Raw genomic sequence first — 21340 nt, forward strand, 5'->3', positions numbered from 1 at the left:
GTTTGCAACGGTTTTTTTTTTCTCAATTCGAACAGCTTTCTAAAAGTACAACAACAGACGCTCTCTGACATCATCGTTGGTTGAGCAGAATCACACCCTGGCTGGATTGCCATATATATTTTAAATTATGACCTAGGTCATTACCAGAGAGTTGTTAGTTGTTAGTCATCAACCCGAATAAACCTCCCGCTAGACAGACAATCCACGATACTCACGCATTCGCACACACATTTACCCCTAAGACGCGGGTATTGTCTTGATAAAAACTCTGGGTTTATGTGTAATTTTTTAGTGCCTTCTATCCATAATGGCAATAATATTAGCATAACACGTCTATCGACAACCTACCATTACTTCGGTATTTTTTCCATCCGTTTCCGTGCTGCGTGCCATGGATGTCAGACTTAACTGTTTCATATTGTTGTCATATGGCCGCGCTGATATGGCGGAATAAATAACACTAGTTTACAGCATTTTTGAACTAAGTAAACTCAAGATCACTTTTTTTTTTAATATGAAAGATTCAACGGAGGTTTCAGTAGCGAAATAGAGTTATCGTTTGTTTTTTTTTTTTTTGGGATTTTAAACCAATTGGTTTATTCATCCCCACGTTATCGTTTGTTTGCTATCCCAGTAAGGTCCTTACATAGTAACTCTCTACAATAGCGATTGTTAATTCAACCAGCGATTGACGATACGCGTATTGCCAATCGTGGTTTTCAACACTTATAGTTTAAAATCGAGCGATGAATCCGAAAATATTCAGTGGAACAGTTTTTGAGCTATACTGCAAATGTAAAATTTTGTAAGAATGAAACAAAGTTCTTGTACTTATTTAGACTCAAATATCTTCGACTGCGTAACAATAATATGAAATTTTTTTTTTGAATGTTTTAGATGAATAAATTTGGTATCTGAACTTCACTGTTGCATTAACAGTAGGGGAGAATTGGGCTATATGTACCAACTAGCTGACCCGTTGTGCTTTGCTACACCTTCCGGAAATAAATGTAATTTGTAAAAATTTAAAATTTATTAAAAATTAGATTTTAGAGAGCATTGTTTTAAATCAAACCTCATCATACTTCAGAACCAACAATTTTGAATATATATTATTTACTGATCTCTAAACTCGTTTTTCAAGATCTGAAATTTGTACTCTGTACCCAAAAAAACCTTTTTAAATATAGTCCCTTCTTTGAAAAGCTTTTTTTTGAAATTAACATGGGCGCTCTCCCATCTTTTTCAATTGTGTCCCCCACTGCTTGAAGAAGGTAGGCAAACCGGCTCGATACCCAAACAGCAATCATCATGTTTTTTTAATTTTCTCTTTGAAAGTCTAATATTCAAAAATGTAGGCAAAAACAAATTTCTAAGTTTACATTTGTCCCGTATATTGGGGCAAGTGTCAATGCAAAGCTTATTTACAGATGCGTCAGAGTAATGGCTTTAAAATGGATCTAATGCGAATTCCTGTTTTTTGTTCTATCAAGTTTCACTGATATATGTATCTGCAGTATTCCTGCAACATAAATTTATGTTTGTTACTCCACTTTTAACGAATGCGGTTCAAAGGGAATGACCTTCATTTACAAAGACATCTAAGAATTTTCAACATCCGCTTCAGTTTCAACATTCGGAATACCCCTTCTGGTCTTTCCAACCTATTGAATCCTTTTGAAGATGAATTTCTAAAAAGTTCGACGTTTGCCCTTGTCCCACCGTGTAAGTTGACAGAAGGGAATATTGTTTTTAACACTTTAAGGGTAAACTAAAAATTTCTCTTAAAAATTTTGCGTCCAGTTGAATGTCAGTTCTAAAGTCTCGCTTTTCAAAAACGAAGCGGATCAAAAGTCTCTTTTATGCAGCCATGTAACACAAAAACAGTTTTCATGTTAAGTACGTACTTGAATTGGTATGTAAGCAAAAAGTACGATGGTTTTTTCAGAATTATTTAAAATAAAAAGCACCCATTTTCATTTTTAAATTCGTTTCAGTTGTGTATTTGGGCCGAAGTAACAATTTCTAGAAGAAAACATAAATTTTTAAATTTTTTTTAACAGAAAAAGTTGAACGTTTGAACATGTTCTAATGTTCCTTGAATGAAAAGTCGAATGCTACCTACATCAACACGAACTAAATATGGAAGTATTTTTGCAAATCTTTCAATTGGTTTTGATTCGATTGATAAAATACCAATCCGTGTCACATCTAGGCGTCATTTATTACCACGTGCTGTGTACAAATCAAATAAGCAAGAAAAAAACACATCTAGGTTGCATATCGCCCCACGTGTTTGAGAAACAGGCGTCTTATTCTTAAATTTTCCAGCAATCAATGAACAGTGTGCTTTGGTTACTCTCCTCTTGCGTCGACGTTTGTTCGCCCATGGAGACGAAAAACAAACCCCAGGTTGAGAAATACGCGCCAAAATATTCCCACTGATCAGTATGCTATGCCTGGGTTACTATCCTTTTGCGACGTTGGCTCGACGCCTCGACCTTGGAGACGAAAAACAAACCGCCCAAAGGAAAAAAAAATCTCAAGAAAATGGATGTCATGACTTTAATTTGTTTCGAAAAACTACAAATTTTGTATGGAAGCCTCTCCTTCTTTCAGTCGGATGGAGTTTTGACTATTACAGAAACCATCCCCGGCCTCAAAAACCCTCAGATGCCAGTTTTGACGATGATCGGTTCAGTAGTTTCCGAGTCTATAGGGAACAGACAGACAGACAAACATTCATTTTTATATATATAGACTAGCTGACCCGTTGTGCTTTGCTACACCTTCCGGAAATAAATGTAATTTGTAAAAATTTATTCAAATTTAGATTTTAGAGAGCATTTTTTTAAATCAAACCTCATCATACTTCAGAACCAACAACTTTGAAATGGGAGCTGCAGCTGCAGTTCTGAATTGCAATTCAACGATGGTATATATTATTTTCAGTCTCTAAACTCGTTTTTCAAGATCTGAAATTTGTACTCTGTACCTAAAAAAACTTTTTGACATATGGTCCCTGCTTTGAAAAGCTCTTTATCTTAAATTTACATGGGAGCTCTCCCATCTTTTTCAATTTTGTCCCCCACTGCTTGAAGAAGGTAGGCAAATTTAACCGGCTCGATACCCAAACAGCACTTATCATGGTAATGAAAAATATATTTAGTTAGTTATGTATTAAATACAGTGCAAATTTCTTTTTTTTTAATAAATTTACTACGGTAAGCATATAAACATTTAAAAAGAATATCAGTTGCATCACTAAATAAGTTCTCAGCGTTTTTTTTTTATTTTCTCTTTGAAAGTCAAATATTCAAAAATGTAGGCAAAAACAAATTTCTAAGTTTACATTTGTCCCGTATATTGGGGCAAGTGTCAATGCAAAGCTTATTTACAGATGCGTCAGAGTAATGGCTTTAAAAAGGATTTAATACGAATTCCTGTTTTTTGTTCTATCAAGTTTCACTGATATATCTGCAGTATTCCTGCAATATAAATTTATGTTTGTTACCCCACTTTTAACGAATGCTGTTCAAAGCAAATGACCTTCATTTACAAAGGCATTTAAGAATTTTAAATACCCGCTGCAGTTTCAACATTCGAAATACCCCTTCTGGTATTTCCAACATATTGAATCATTTTGAAGATGAATTTCTTAAAAGTTCGACGTTTGCCCTTGCCCCACCGTGTAAGTTGACAGAAGGGAATATTGTTTTTAACACTTTAAGGGTAAACTAAAAATTTCTCTTAAAAATTTTGCGTCCAGTTGAATATCAGTTCTAAAGTCTCGCTTTTCAAAAACGAAGCGGATCAAAAGTCTCTTTTATGCAGCCATGTAACACAAAAACACTTTTCATGTTAAGTACGTACTTGAATTGGTATGTAAGCAAAAAGTACGATGGTTTTTTCAGAATTATTTAAAATAAAAAGCTCCCATTTTCATTTCTAAACTCGTTTCAGTTGTTTATTTGGGCTGAAGTAACAATTTCTAGAAGAAAACATAATTTTTAATTTTTTTTTAACGGAAAAAGTTGGACGTTTAAACATGTTCTAATGTTCCTTGAATGAAAAGTCGAATACTACCTACAATAACATGAACTAAATATGGAAGTATTTTTGCAAATCTTTCAATTGGTTTTGATTCGATTGATAAAATACCAATCCGTGTCACATCTAGGCGTCATTTATTACCACGTGCTGTGTACAAATCAAATAAGCAAGAAAAAAACACACCTAGGTTGCATATCGCCCCACGTGTTTGAAAAACAGGCGCCTTATTGTTAAATTTTCCAGCAATCAATGAACAGTGTGCTTTGGTTACTATCCTCTTGCGACGACGTTTGTTCGCCCATGGAGACAAAAAACAAACCCCTCAAAGAAAATATGCTTGGTTGAGAAATACGCGCCAAAATATTCCTACTGATCAGTATGCTATGCCTGGGTTACTTTCTTTTGGCGTCGTTGGCTCGCGACGCCTCTACCATAGAGACGAAAAACAAACCGCCCAAAGGAAAAAAATCTCAAGAAAATGGATGTCATGACTTTAATTTGTTTCGAAAAACTACAAATTTTGTATGGAAGCCTCTCCTTCCTTAAGTCGGATGGAGTTTTGACTATTACAGAAACCATCCCCGGCCTCAAAAACCCTCAGATGCGAATTTTGACGATGATCGGTTCAGTAGTTTCCGAGTCTATAGGGAACAGACAGACAGACAAACATTCATTTTTATATATATAGACTAGCAGACCCGGTAAACTTCGTCTTACCATGTTAAACTTGGCATCCATTTTCCATTTTTTTTTCGCTGCTTAATTCTATAAATCATTAAATATTGAGTTGTTAATCATTTCGCATTTGTGAACTTGTCCTAGTCTTTTTTTACATTTCCCTCCTTTCCGTTTACCGCTTAACTCTATCGAATTGTATGTTGATAATATGTATGTTTCATTTATTGTTTACCATTTAATTTACTTATTCCGCTATGTCAAGTTCCCATTAAGGTTTAAATCGAATTTAAAAGTTTCTCATTAATTGGAATTTATTGTGAATGAAACTTTAGGGAAAAAGAATTTAGAATATCGGGAGTATTTGCTCAAGATTCTGCCAGACGCAGCACTTTCAGCGCCCGAGTAGCTTTGGATAGTATATTTTTTACAACTGAAGAAATAAAAACACATTAGAGAAGATTTTTTTACTAACCATTTTCAAGCAGTTTTTTGTTCACTATCCTGACCTTTGGAAGCAGTGGTTATTAATATCCATATTTTCATCAAAATCATGTCCAAAAAAAATCACCGTTTTTTTAATTTTTTCGAGCAAAAACTGCAAATTAAATTCTTTGAACATTAACCCAATCAATCATGAAAACGATTGGTTTTGAAAGGAGGAAAAATATGTTTCGATTTTCTGTTATTCAAGCGAATTTGATACAGCTTTTTTTCTTTTTTATCCTAAAGGAAATGTCTGTCAATTCAAACCATTGTTTTTAAAGATTCTAACTGAAGCATTGGGGTGTTCTGATTCAAAAATTTCCCGAACAGTGTTGGAGGTGATCTGCGATTTCATTTAAGTTTATGTGATATTTTCAAGATTCAATAACATTTAATTAATTTAAAAAATAAATAGATCGAAAAGAACTAATCTGTTTAGGCTACGATGATTTCATGAGTTCATTCTATTTTCTGGAAATTGTAATGTAAATATACCTCGAAACCTTAAAAAACATTCAAGTGTATTTTTTTAATTATAAATTGTAATTTTCAATAAGGAAACATCGAGGCTAGTGCAAACGGATATCATCACAGTTCAACTTTCATATTCTTTCAAAAAAAAAATCTAAGTATACCTACATCTGTCCCATTTATTGATGCAACTGAAAACACATTGCTCTTTTTCAGATGCGTCAGTGCAAAGACTTCAAAATGAATTAAATACTTGTTCATGTTTGTATTTTTTATCAACTTTTATTTATATATCTGCAGTTTTTCTCCAGTGAAAATAATGCTTTGTACTTCAATTTTACTGAATACAGTACGTACTTGAATTCTGTGTAATCATACAGTGAATCTGTAAACAGTTTTTTAGTGAATGATTTAAAAAAAAAAGTTGAGTTTATTTAGTGAGATTGTTTATTTAGTCAGATTGTTTATTTGGGCCCAAAAATTTATGAATGAAGAAATAATGTACACATTTTTTGTAAATGTGGAACGTATGCACTTGTTCTAGTGTACCTTTCAATTTAATTTTTTTTATTATTTTATTATCTTTCACTAACGCTTGGAAAAAAATCATTAATTTCTTTGCATTCCGCCTTTAAATAAACATCAATCCTGTATATACCATTTTAAAGGACAGGCTCTTGTTCAGTTCATTTGTCTGTTCATTTTCAACGGATTTGGTTGATGTTCTGTAAATTTAAAGGCGCTTTATACATCTTCCGTTAAGCACATTTGCACTTGTTCGAAAAATGTTTCCAGGCGTATTGGATTGTAAAAATATTATGTAAATCTACCCACTTTCCTTTTTTCAAATGTCCGCAAAGAGTCATACCAATATTTCATATGCATCAGTACTAAATTCACATATGTATTTTTTACAACAATTCATTCTTTAATTAACACAAATTTAAAATAGTTTTATTTTTTTGAATCGTTTAAAAGGTTTAGATTTGTTCAGCAAAATATAAATCTGGGTCACATCAAAGCGTCATTAATTACCATGTGCTGTACAAATGATCAAGGAATCAAAAAGAAAAACACATCTAGGCTTCATATGGCCACCACATGCATTGAAATAATGCTTGGTTGAGAAATGCGCGCCCAAATATTCCAACTAAACAGTATGCTATGCCATAGTTACTAACCTCCTACGACGTTTGCTCGCGACGCCTCGACCTTGGAGACGAAAAACAAACCGCCCGGCGCCCAAAAGAAAGAAAATCCCGAAAAAAAATGAAGGCCATGACTTTAATTTGATTCAATTTATTACAAATTCAATGATCACGGACAATTGATGCGACTTTTTGTTGTTTTTATTCGATATAAACCGATTCGCATGCCCACAGAATATTCTAAAAATAATATCATTTGAATCGGTTGGGTTATTCCGGAGGAGTAGTACTACAAACACCGTTACAAGAGAATTTTATATAATAGATTAAGATGAATTCTGGTCTAATCAAATATAGGGGGAAGTGTTCCTAAATGCGCATATTTGGTAATATGCGCATACAGCCGATTGACGATATGGCTGGAGATTCATCATATCTAATCAGTGCAGTTTGAGGGTAATATGCTTTTAACACATGGCTTGAAAAAATTTAATTGTTATATGAAGTCAAAAAAATTTAAAAATTCAAACAAGATTTTCGTCAATTTTTATAGAATATATTGAACTTTAATTATCGTACGTTCAGATTCTGGGAACAAAAATTTTGATGGTTTTTCTTTCTTATTCATTTGATAATCGGAAATTCAACAAGTTGAAGCTTTTGGCAAAGTTATAAATGATAAGACATTGGAATAAGAGACAGGTTCTGAATGCCCATATCAAGGCAGGTTAAATGCCTATATCAAGAAAAATGGATTAGTTTTATGATTTTTTTACTTTTCATCATTTAAACATTAAATCTACGCCCAAATCACGATCTTACAGCGAAAAAATAAGAACTTCGTACTGATCCGATCAAAATACGATATTAACAAAATATTACCATGAAATATGGCCATTTTTATTTTATTTACATAGTATTCCGTCTTACGACATAACTTGACGAACATAATTCCTAAAATTCACTCGGTCCATGGCAACCGTTCTCCAATTCCTCAGGCACTCCACGTTCGCCAGATCACGCTCCACTTGGTCTAACCACCTCGCTCGTTGCGCCCCCGCTCGTCTTGTCCCTACCGGATTCGTGGCGATCACCTGTTTTGCAGGACAGTCATCCGGCATTCTCGCAACATGTCCCGAAATATGGCCATATGGCATACTTAATTATGTTTCATGCAAAAGAACTAATGATGTAAAAAATTTCACCGAAATTTCAGCCTTGACGTATGCTTAACATCCGTTTCTACCATTTTCAATTAAATAATATCAAAATATTGCAAGTGTTAATGAAATATAGATAAAAACATAAATATGCGCATTTAACCCGCCAGTTTCGGAAATCGGCTATTTTCACTTCTTTTATTAAAAAATTATTTTCAAAAAAATTGTAAGAGATTTTAACAGAAAAATTGCTCTAACGTATCGCTCATGTGTATATAGTTTTCAGGCTCCTATCTATTGGAATATAGGAGAAAATGAGTGCTTTCCTTAATAAGCGCATATAGCCCGCCTCTCCCCTAACCTCGAATATATGTACAAAAACTAAAAACACATGAGTAGGCATCTGTTTTCTATACATTGGTGTAATTTTTATATTGATAACTCCTTCAAATTTTATTATAACTGTTATCTAAAATGCCGAACCTGTAACCGTGCGGGCTAAATACGCATATTTATGTTCTGGACGAAATTCTGTTTTTCTGGCAGTATTTCCGTATAATTTCATTGAAAATGTTAGAAACTGATAACTTTTATACGAAAAAGCTAAAGTTTTATAATAATATAAGTCTTTTTTTAATTTTGGAATAAAACAAAAGTTAGGGTTGCCATATTTTAGAGTAGAGATGTACCGAATATTCGGTCGGCCGAATATTCGGCGCCGAATACCGCCGAAAAACCGTTAAGCCGAATATTCGGCTCGCCGAATAGTTGAGGCAAGTATTCGGCCGAATAGGCCGAATACTTATTTTTCAAATTGCATACACTAACAGACTTGTAAAATTTTTCAACTGATATTGGATTATTTCTATGATATCCAAAAGTAAAGTTAAAAAAGCTTAAAAATCATCAAGAACTTATGGTTTCAGTAAAGATCTTAGGTGTATCCGTGTATATTTCACTGTAGATAGCTTTATACTTGATTATCGTTAATTCCAGATTTTTTTCATATATCCATGCTTGTCCATAAATCCAATGAAGAATTCAAGATAGGGGACCGGTATGGAGAGATATTATTTGAAATTTTTCAGATTTTACCTGGGTTTATTCAGATTATTTGCTACATCAAATAAATACTCAAATTTCTCTATGTTTTTTTAAGATTTTGCGTTCAAAACGATTTGTTAGAGTAAATTTAAATATTATCACCAATTTTTCTTTAACCTTAAGGCCTTAGATACGATTTTTACACTGCTGCTTTGATTCGATGAAAACATTATATTTCAAGTAATTTACTTTCTTTTTCCTCTTGTATGTTTGAGAATAATGCCTAGATTCTGTTGAGATATTCTATTATTTACATTATTTTTCAAAAAATCGTCCAGACCCGACCGTGTAGATTTATTTGGTAGAAAATATGGGTTTCTTTAAGTTAACGATCATTGTGTTTTGGCAACTATTTTGAAGACATCTAGCTAAAATTCGATATTCATATGATTCAATATAAAATTTGCATTTTCAAATGGCTGGGCACCTGTTTTGACATGTTTTATCAAAGATTTTACTTTAACCCAATCTCTTTGATGATACACGTCCTAAAAGCAACAATTCATCTTCTAACTATTGGTGAAATTTTGAAAATCAAAGAGACCTCTACTTAAAGAAGATTCGATGTATTATACATACATCTGGTTGAAAATAATCGATTAAATAACATATGGAGTATTAAGATAGAAGAAGAAATGATATTGTTGCTTTTTAATTTTTATTGAATACTTAATAGAATATTCGACCAAATATTCGGTATTCGGCCGTTCGCCGAATACCACTTTTCGATAGATCTCTATTTTGGAGGCAGTTCAACCATAAGAAAAACTTTATCAAATTTGTTTTGAGATATTTAATTGTATCTTAAGATGTTAATTAGAGCTTAGATTCGAAGTTTTCATGATAAAAATCACATATTTATTCTATTTATCCTGTTATTTTAGGATGGAGGCATTTTACAAACATGACGGGAGCATACAAAAACACTCTCTTATTCCACTTTCTAATCGATGTAAAACCTTTATAAAAGCATTAATTTGTTTTACTTTATAGTTCATTTGAAGAATCAAAAACCACCAAAGCTTTTGTTCCGAGCCTCTTTACGTATGATTTTCAAGTCAAAATAAGTCAAAGTCAAAATATTACATAGAAAGGTATCGAAACCTTATTTGAATTTTTTATTTTTTTAGAATTGGTAAGTTCAAAAAATTCTTTCTTGCTCTATGTTGAAAGCGTATCACCCTCAAAATGCCTTGATTAGATATGTTGTCTTGTCAGCCATTTCGTCAATCGGCCGTATGCACATTTAACCCACTAGGCGCATTTAGGAACACTTTCCCCTATTGTTGATGACCGTGAATTTATAATCGAAAATACATTGTGAACTGGAATCGTGGCACGGAATTTCACTTTATTCTGAACCATTTTTACATCCTTTAAATTTTGTGTACACTTTTTAAAGTGGTATGTTGATATTCCTACCTGTTCAGTCTAAAACGTTCTATCTGTTTCCTTATTTTGACTTAAAATTTGCTTAACAAAAAATCTAATTTTGTGACGTGAATTCACTTATTTGCGCTTTTGTAGCTACGCTGGGCTCCATCCCATTTCTTTAAAATTTAGTGTTTCTAATAGTCTCGTAAATTTTTAACTTTTTTATTTATTTTGTTAGAAAATTTAAAACTTTTCTTATTAATAACATTTTTTCTACACTGGCCAATCGTTTTAATGAATAATTTTCTCAAAACCTAAATCAAGACAAATATTTTACCCCAAGACCGCAACACGATTGGATTTGAAACAAAAAAGTTATCAACTAAAAACGGTTCCACTGAGGTGTTTTTTGAATATATTTTTCGGATTCAGCGCCAGATTTTACATTAGAAAAATGGGTTTGTCAATAAAGTTCACGATATTATTTAAATTTTGTAAACTAGTGTAATTTTATAAGTCATTTCAAAACTAGCTCTATATAATGCTCCCCAAAGTTGAGTAGATGGGGTTAGTGTTGCAAAAAGTGTCAATATGCCCTATTTAACGAGAAAAAAATCTGTATCTTTGAAAATTTTCCTCAAAATAGAGAAGATTTTTTCGTGTTTCACTAATTTCTTCTTTCTAATTAGGGCTTCAGAACTATTTTTTTAAGTGTTACGATTATAATTTACGATTTTCTCATCAAATCAATGCCTAAAATTTATCCAAAAAACATCTTATTTCTCAATTTAAGATTTAAAGTAGTTGAAATGCCTTTAAATTGGTTCGGAAAGTTTGATGTTTGACATTAATTTGAAAAATTGAAAGGAAATTTTAAAAACAAAAAAAAATAAATAAAGGCCCGTTAATGTTTCTGGCAACACTGAAGGTGTGTTTTCTAGCACATTTTATCCCGTTCGAAATCAAACTGTAGTTTTTTAGCCTTCTGCCAGCACATATTTTAAGGGGATCAATTTTACGATAGGAAGGTGATTGATAGAATCCAACGCGACTCCTTGAGTAAATAAGAAGTACTAAATTTGCCTAATTTTGTGTCAAACAAACTAAGCTAAGCTCCAAGCTAAGTACTAAATTGGTTGCATGAAGTCTGTACAGGGTGACCAGCTAACCGGGCAAACCGGAAAAAAACTTGGAATCTCGAATCAAACCGGGAAAATTCTTTATAATTCGTGCTTCTCATATATAAACCTATTGAATTCTAAAGTTCATTCATTTCACCAAGACAAATTTTTTGCTCAAGAGCTTTACATAATATAGTCCTTTATTTAAGGTTAGCTACCGATTCGGGGAAAGCTACACAGCAAAAATTATTTCCTGTAAAATTACGCAAATGTCCTGTAACAAAAAGGAGCAGGACATTTACCGTAATTTTACAGGTCGAAAACATGATTACATGACATTTAATTTTTAGTGTACAACTTTTATCCAGGACATTTATTGTAATAAAAAATTAATCTTCGTTAACTTTCAAGGAAAACAATTTAAAATTACAGGTTTTGTTTATATTAAAGGTTGCAGATTTCAGTTGCAGATTTTTTCTGTGTAGAAAGTATCGGGATTTAAATTCCAGAAGAAAATTATGAAGAAATCGGGATTTCTTCCAAAAATCCGAGTTTATGTGCTCTGTATATATAAATCCAGTTTTGAACTTTCAATTCTATACGAAAAGTAGCAGAAAATCTGCTCGTGAATAAACTATTTCCAAACTCACGGATAAAGCGAGTAATAAAATGTATTTCAAATGAAAAAAGCCATAAAAAAGGTGGAGCTTAGATAGTTTTTTTGTTTCTTCTAAGTAACGAACTCAGGAAAAAACCTGACAGTCTGGATTTAAGACATAAGTATAAAGAATTAATTTTTTTTATAAAATTGCGACTTTTAAGATTTTTGTTTTCTAAATATATGGAACATATGGTTGTTATTGGTACATGTGATTTTTTGGTGGTTTTTCTTATTTTTGGCTATTTTGAAATGAGTTTACGAAAGTTCAGTTTTAAATAAAAACCACAATTCAAGTATCATTTCAATAATAAAATGAAAAAAAAAAGATATTCTTATAAAATTATCAGTTAATGTTCTTTGTTTATTTTGCGCGTTCACTCCATTTGATATTAAATGTAAATAATTACTTTTCATTTGTGTATAAGTTTTAAAATCATATTCATTGATATTTTTTTACAAAAATATCAATATTTTAAAAGCCAATTACACCCTAGGCATGGGTTTAAAATTTGGATTAAGATTTCAATTTAGAGTTTGCATTTATATATAATTTTGACACTGGACAATTCTCAGAATTTATATTACACATAATTAAGGCTCTAAAAACGTATTACAAAAATAACTTAAATAGTAGGTACCCACCAAAAATCTTATTCAGTATTCAACATTGAGAAACGAAATAAAATTTCAGAATGTATAAAAAAGAAAAACGGAATCTATTCTCAAAACTGCGAAGGAAAAATTGCAATTGAACATGTATCTTCAGCTATGAAAAAAAAAATTCAAATTTTAATTTGAAATCGAATTATGAATCCGAATTTAGTATGTTTTGATTTATGAATCAGTAATTCCATCCAAAATTTATTGTTCATGATCATATTTCAAATTTCAGAACCTGAATACGAAGTTGTTTTCTAGGACTAAGAAGAAGGTAACTTATTTGACGAAATTTTGCAGGATATAGTTAAGATTATTCTAGAATAATTTTTTTTGCAGTTTTGCTTTTCAACCTGCTAATATTTTATTTTCTGAAAAAATATCCCAAAACAAAAATTATTACAAATGTCTTAATTTTTCGTAAAAAAAACACCATAAACATTTTTTTTATGAATTTTATACCGGGAAAATAAAAATTCTCATTCGGGAAAACCGAAAATTTGAGAACAGAAGCTCGCTGGCCATTCTGGTATTAAGTGATTACCGAGGTAAACAGCATGCTAAATTTTAAATCCTTCGTTAAGATTTCTTTTTAGTCCTAAATTTGCTGATATTTTTTTTAACCCTGACCCTGCAGCCAGGGTCCTTTTTTCCCTAGATATATGTTTGAATTTTTATTTCTTGGAATTCGACTAATGAGAACTATTTAGCTGTCTCGCTTTATAATATTTATAAACTTTTTTCTTTTTGAATGTTTAGAAGATTGCAGTTTCGCCAAAAAATTGGAATGTTGTTTTTTGAGTCTTATAGGCTCGATGCAAAGGACACCGGAATATGCTAAATTCTGATTAGCAAAACAAATTGAAGCCTTGATAAATCACCACAATGCTCAAAATTCCAATAAGCGTAAATACATTTATGAGGTTTATTTTCATCTGGAATTGAATATCACCGAAAACAAAAAAACAAAAAAAAAATCCCTGATCCCTGTTTTGTGATTTTTAAATCTCAAGTTGATTTTTGACAAACGAAAATAATTTCGAGATAACACCAGATTCCGACGTTTTATGCATTTTTGAGTCACTAGGAATCAGAATTAAAATTTCGATTTTTGCAATTTCCTTTGGTTGTTCCCCCTGTGTTGATTTTTGTTGGTTGAAAAAACGAAACTTTAAGCGCTTTGAGGCGCTCCGAAATCAAGTCCGATTTTGCTGAAATTTTTATTTTCACGGGAGCTATAAATGAGTTATGTTTGATAATTATAAAAAAGCATCGGAAGTAAGAATTTTATCACTATTTTCGTAACGCCCAGATTTTCTGAAAGATGCTTTAATAAGACGCTTGTTTATAACAATTGGTATACCGCTTCAAACCCGATGCTCGGCAAATCATTAAACTTCCTGTTCTCAATCATGAAAATTAAAAACTCTTTTTATTGAGTTCAAGTTTTTCCATTTTTAAACCAATAAGCACCTCACAGCGCGTCATCGATTAATCGAACCTCACCTTATTGGGCAATAGGCAGTCGTGCGCCATCCCAAATTCGTTCGCGGAAGAATTTATATTGATGGCCTCAGGTAGGACGGGTCGCGAAACTTTGTTTCCAAGTTACCTTCCTTCCATTCTTGAAAGCGAACAGGAAGTTTGTCCAACGGAGCATCTTTGAATTGCGTAACTTCCAGCGATTGGTTGGAATAAATTTGCATAAATTGCGATTGTTTTTCTTTTCTTTTCGATTGTTTTAAAGATTTCTACCTGGGTAAAGTTGAAAGAAAAAAAAATGAAAATTTGAAATTTTGATCTAACAATTTAAAATGTTGAACTTTTCACTTACCATTCAGAGTCAAAGATTGGCAAATCGTTTGAACATACAAATAGGTATTCAACCAGAGTTCATTACGAGACTAAACAGAAGTGAATTTGAATTTCACACTTTGCTGTGTGTGTGTACTCGGGCGTCATTTTCACTTTCATTATCGAATTCCACCGAGGTGGCAATTAAAATCGTTACGCACCAGCTGCCATTCAAAGAGGGGGCTTGCGCAATTATAGAAATCAATTCTGAACACTTTCCAAACAAAACTGCGCTGGACCACCAACATTTGCCCGACCGAACGCTCCTTGATGAGTGGAAATTGCCCGAACAAATGTACACACACAAACACCTTGCTCATCAACCATTCCAGCAAATTGGTGCTAATATTCATTTGAAAACTCCCGCCCGCCCGGCAGACTTTGGGTGATTGTGCAATAAAGCCATCAGCTGAAATTAGAAACAAATGCAGAACCAAAAAAAAACCTTTAATCCCCATATCAATTTCCACCATGTTAGGTGTTAACGCTTATTTTACTAATGATCCGTTTTTCTCTCTCTTTATTTTTCCATTCCAGGTAAGCAAATTGTTGACGGTAGCGTCCATTCAAGTGGAAAGTCCATTAGCAATTCTACATGTACCACCCACATTCGAAAAAGTTTCATCCCCCCAAACACCACTCTTGGATTCTCGCCGGGGTGCCAGCCAGGTGAATTGTGGCGCGTTGGCGTGTTGTTTTTTGCGCAAGTATAAACATATGCACATCAGCAGAGGTGTGAATCAGAAAGAATCTTGAAGGTCGTTTTCTGAAAATGGAATTTATGAAGTAGTTTTGGTTTTATGAATTTTCAATTTCGAAAATTGGAGTAGATTTCTTTGTCTATGTTCGTTCATAAATCTTATTAATTATCATTATTATGAAATCTACGTTTTTATACTCGATTTCTGAATGCTAAGTATTGAATTTGATTAATATTTACGTTCAACGTGATTTTGAAGTATCTTTTGCTCTCATTGCACAATTGGGTAAAAATTGCCAAAATATTGCTGGGTGCCTAGCGAAGTATTTCAAGACCACTTTTCATGCCATACTTCGTCAATTGAATTCATGGTTTATCAATCCAAAAAGACCTGTTAAACAGCTTATAACTTTTTTGTCGAAAAATATACGATGTTATGTTATTCGACAAAGTTGTTCAGCGGAAAATTTCCTTGAAGGAATTTATAAATTTGCACAAAAACCATTAGCAGGCTCGGTTCTACAGAAGAAACAAAAATGATGTTGATTTTTCGGTACAAAATATTCAATTTTCCCATACAAACCTAAATGGTCAAAATTACTCATGTAAACGTTACTTAAAAATTCTGCAAAAAATCATGGATAAGTTTTGGACCAAAACGAAGCTTTTAAGACCCCAGGGTTTGAGAAATTCAACAATTACTCCAAATCGACTCAGTCTAATATCACAAGCCCGCCATGAAGTTTTTGAATGTTGAATCAAAGTTACATTTTAATTATTGCAAAAACTAATATTATCAAAAACCAAAAATCTACTAAAGCCAAATTATTTTTTATTCTGAGCTTTTCATTTGTTAGAAAACTGTAAGCTTTTCAGAGTCATCGTTGGATAAAAAATGTAGCCAAACTTAGATTTATTTATCTTATCCCATTTATTAAAAAAATAAAATATTTGAACCAGAATTGATAATTTTATTACTTATATCAAGATAAGATTTTGAGCAGCCACCTGTGTTCAGAGTTGTATCTTAAAAAGAACCTTAGAATTCTCGAAAGTAGTCTCTAAAATTTTGATTTAGATCTCCTTTAGTTAAACATAACAAAGAGTTTCCAATTTAAAATAGTGCAAAAAACTTGTTACAAATTTTTGTCTAGAATTTTGATTTAGATCTCCTTTAGTTAAACATAACAAAGAGTTTCCAATTTAAAATAGTGCAAAAAACTCGTTACAAATTTCAAAGAACTAGTTTGTTGAATCTTATAGGGGAGAGTGGGGTATCGTGGGCCATGGGGAAACGTGGGCCACTTTTAATATCTCAGATGTGTGTTGAGATAAAAATCTCAAACCAACTGTCATCGTCGTCGCTTTGCGTGAGCATATATTTCTATATGTTGTTGACCTCAATACGCATCATAAGCTTCTTTTATTTATTAAGCTAAAAAAAGTTAGAAAAATTTACTTACATGATTAAAAAAACACCCGCTTATTGCATCTATGGAGAACCTAAAGTGCATAATAAAAATATGCTCATACGCTTATGGTCTCAGTTTTGTCATGATCTTTCACGTGGAAAAGGAGTTTTTGATGAAACATCAATAAGTCAGACAAACGCAACTAATTTGCAAATCATAGCTTGTGGGGAATCGTGGGCCACACATCTTGAATCACTTATATTTTTATGTTTTTATTCACATTCAGAGCTTAAAATACGTTTTTCCTATCTGTAAAGTTTTTTTATGCAAAATGAAGAGTTATGAAAAGTATTTTGTCCATCCTATATAAGAAATTTTGCCAAAACGTTTGCGAGCGTGGTTTTGAAATCTATTCGATCATACACAGCTCTATTTTTTATTTCATCATCTGAAATTGCTTTAAAATAACGAAATGAATTATGAAATCACAGTTTAGGGTCAAATCATAAGCTTTGCATGTTATTTGGTCAATTTGGATTTAGTGGCCCACGATTCCCCACAATTTTTTAAAATCCAAAAAATTTTGCTTTTTTTTTAAATAGTCAAAATTTGGGGAAAATAACTATTTTAAAATAAAAAAAATGCCTTATGATACCTTGAAAATGTAGAAAACCATGCTATTTTTTATTTTCATTTTATCTTTTATAATAAGGAAGTTATGGAACAAAGAAAAAAAGTGGCCCACGATTCCCCACTCTCCCATACTTATAATGATAAATTTTCCAACTAAATATTGCCTAAATGTGTTAATGAAATTATTTTAAAACCCGAAAAAAAATTCTGATCTTCTATTCAAAAAATCTGAATTTGTTTTTAAATAAAGGAAAGTGTGAGAAAATAAAGGAGTAACAGTTTTTCAGAAATTTTATGTCAATCATTTTACTTCTAACTTATTTTACGATTTTGATAAAATTTCGAGTCACAGCTTCCCAAAGCATGTTTTCTTCACTTTTAAATAAGTGCCTGGAAATGAAATAAAAAAAATAGAATAAGTTTATAATTACTGAAAATGTTTAGATTTCGTTAAGAAAAAATGATAGGGTTTTTATTAAAACATAGAAATCATAATCATCATTTATAACATCCAATTTAAGAGTACATTCACTATATTCTTTCCATCATTAGAAAAGTTCATTCGTATGGAAATTTAGATGATTTTTTTTACATTTTATTTCCGGAATCAATATTTTCACATTTTATTTGGAAAACCAGAATAAATCCAAACTGTCTGAATGAGCATTAAAAATCACAAAAAAGTTATTTTCAATTTCAAAATGTAACCCAAAATTAGATTGCTAAAAATATCTGTACTTTTGATCAACCACCATTTATGATAAAATTCACTTTTTTTTTTATTTTAATGTCAGGCAAATCTAAGATAACTCAGCTATTTTTTTAAACTGATATGTGATTTGATGATTTTTATTTTGATTACTGTGAACGGGTTAATCAGTAATTTTTTTTAAAAATCAAAACGAATGATTTTTACTACTGTCCAGACGTTTCGGCTATTTTTAAAGCTTTGTTCGGTGGGGAACTTTAAAAAATGTTCCACCATTACAATAAATTTACTGTTTTCTTCTGAAGAAGGCTATTTAAAATATCCAAAACGTATGGACAATTGTAAAAATCTTTCGTTTTGATTTTCAAAAATATAACAGACTTAACCGTGAAAAAAAGAAAATTCAAAATTAGATATGTTTGTTTACATGTTTTCGTAAAATATACAAAACACTGATTTTTTTTTAATTTGGAAATTCTATGAATTTTATGTGCAATGCAGATCTTGTAACAAAAATCATCTCAAAATTCTGTTTAGTTACAATTACATAATTTTTACATTAGCAATACTAAGAATCTGTTTCAAGTTTTTCATCGAAAATGTAAATCAGGCTTGAAATTTACGCTAGAAGAACTTAAACGCAAAAAGAGAATATGAGAAAATAGTCGATGTCATGTATAGAAGAGGTATGCCAAATAAAAATCTTTCCAGGATTGTAGCTCAGAGTTTTGGTACGTTGAGTGTTAAATGAGAGAAAATGTTGTTTAGACTGACTTCCTTTGAAATTTATGCACTATCTTTATGATTTTCTCGAATATAAACCATTGATAAATAAAAACCCCTATAACGCCAAGTGACAAAATAGACAGTCAGGAAAACAGGGAATTCCTTGCACCTCGTAAAAATGTTAATTTTGTTGTCTTGTGTAATGTGGCATGTTTTTTTCAGAAATTTCCTAGGCAAATCATGCCAAACATTTCACTTTAAATTTAGCAATTCACGTTACCTAAGACAGCCTTAGAAAGCCGATCCCAGAGGTTTCTTGATTGAATCATTAAAATTTATGAAATCTGTAAAGCTTTTTTAGAATCTCAAATGTATCATAGATCTGGTTAAAAATTTGTGAAATTATGCATTTTTCATGATTTTGAAACCTTGATGAACATCTCAATGCAATGATTTTGTACGGAACTTCAAATATAAAAAAAATCACCGTGTATGAAAAAAAAAATTGAGGCTTTACGACAAATATTAAATGAATTGTGGAAAAACTTTTAGAAAATAAACACAGCAAAATAAAATCGATATGGTGAATCTTTTAAATGGAAGTGATGATGAAAAAACCCATGATGAACCGTGATGAAAAATACCAAAATGGTTCAATTCTTTTAACGAACTATAGGAAGAAAATTTTCATTTTTAATAAATAAAAGGGATGCAAATGATGTTTCTTTTTTGTAAAGAAAGAATATTCGTTGAACATTTCAAATCAATCAACATTTAAATAATTGGAAAAAATGATCAGGATTTAGTGATGAAACTATTATATTTTTCCTAATTTAACCACCTTAAATTAAAAAAAAAAATGGAAGTTAAGACCTCGTTCGTTTTGGCAACACACCTGTAAATTTTGTGCTGCCAAAATCGAAAGGTTTATTTTTAACTTTTTTTGTATTAAAATTATGAAATTAATGTAATACATGATATTAGCCTTATTTTTTTTTAATTTGGCTTAATTAAATAAGTTTCAAGCAAAAAAAAAAATGGAAATAAACAATTTTTTTTAACTGTTTAAAACTAATATTATTAGTCTAAAATAACAAACTTCAAGCTAATATGTTTAAAAATAATTTTTATAAATTTGAAATTAAAATAAAGAAAAAAAAAGTGACAAAAACCTTATTTTTTGGAAGTTGTCAAAAACGATCGGTTTTTTCACGGATGTTGTCAAAATTGGATGGAGTCTTTACATTAATTCGATCAATTTATTCTTTTTCAGTTTATTTTATTGTCAAAAATTTTGTCGTTTAAAAAAACTGTTATTATCCTAATTATGTTTTAATGTGGCCCGCCGAAAGAATTTTAAATTCAAATCTGCTACAAAAGGTTGCTTATACCTGTTCTAGGTTGTAGAAAAAAGTCATTTGTTCCAAAACATAGACCTGGGTCTCTATAATGGTTAAGAATCTAAACTGTAAAATCCACTTCTTGGGTTTTAACTTAGAGGAAAAAGCCTTAAAAGTTCTAAAAATTTCGTTTTCTTAAATTAACCGTGATTGTTTTTTTGTTTTTTGAAGACAAGCTGATACACGATACGAATAAAGCTAAAACCACAAGTTGACGTATTTTGGTACACTTTCGCATCTTTAGATTATCAAAATACGAAACCCAGAATTTTTGACGAATTTTCAAAAGTAGCTGTTTTAGAATTTCGTCATAAACTATGTGTTTCGTATTTTAACTGACTTGAGCAATTTTGACGGTTTATTGATTGAAAAGTACACCACTTTTTTACATTTTTTGTGAGCTTGATCTTAATGAATTACAAAAAAGATACCCTTGTACACAACGTATAGTTTCTAATCTATAAACCTTTTTCCGAAGCATGTTTTTTCCGATTTTTTTTCCCTTAGACTTAACAGAAAACTTAAGGGTTGTAGTTGAATAAATTTAGTAAAAATCGGCTAAAGAATCAGTTTATATAGCGATTTTAAGCGAAAAGTGTCGTAAAATTGACATTCAAGGTGTGATTAGCGAGTTTTTTTTTCTGTGCGTTAAGGGTGCGTCCAGAAGAAAAGTATAAACCGCCGACTGTGGCCTAGAGCAAGACCCTGCGAAAGGGGGGGAGGGTTTAAGGGGTTTAACCCCCCTCTCGCCATGGATATTTTTTCCAAGCAAAATTCTCACTACAATAACGAAACAATCACTCCACCTTAAAAGGTTTTTAAAAATAAGTGTTAACAAGTAAGTCAGAAATTCGGCTCGCCTCCGGTGGAATTTACTTTTCAATCTCAAGACTAGACATTTAATTTTACGTCACTATTTGACGTTCACGAGTTTATAGTTATTTTTAATTGTTAATTTTTATTTGAAATTCAATTAACCTTTTGTATTGAAACTCT

This window comes from Uranotaenia lowii, chromosome 2, assembly GCF_029784155.1.
Source record: "Uranotaenia lowii strain MFRU-FL chromosome 2, ASM2978415v1, whole genome shotgun sequence".
In the NCBI taxonomy this organism is placed as follows: Eukaryota; Metazoa; Arthropoda; class Insecta; order Diptera; family Culicidae; genus Uranotaenia; species Uranotaenia lowii.